Genomic DNA, 206 nt, shown 5'->3' on the forward strand with positions numbered 1-206 from the left:
AGAGTGTCTCAGAGTGTCTCAGGTGTGAGTGTCTCAGAGTGTCTCAGGTGTGAGTGTCTCAGAGTGTCTCAGAGTGTCTCAGGTGTGAGTGTCTCAGAGTGTCTCAGGTGTGAGTGTCTCAGAGTGTCTCAGAGTGTCTCAGAGTGTCTCAGGTGTGAGTGTCTCAGAGTGTCTCAGAGTGTCTCAGGTGTGAGTGTCTCAGAGTG

The sequence above is a fragment of the Notothenia coriiceps genome, unplaced genomic scaffold (genome assembly GCF_000735185.1).
Source record: "Notothenia coriiceps isolate Sejong01 unplaced genomic scaffold, NC01 NC01_scaffold00005006, whole genome shotgun sequence".
Classification (NCBI taxonomy): domain Eukaryota; kingdom Metazoa; phylum Chordata; class Actinopteri; order Perciformes; family Nototheniidae; genus Notothenia; species Notothenia coriiceps.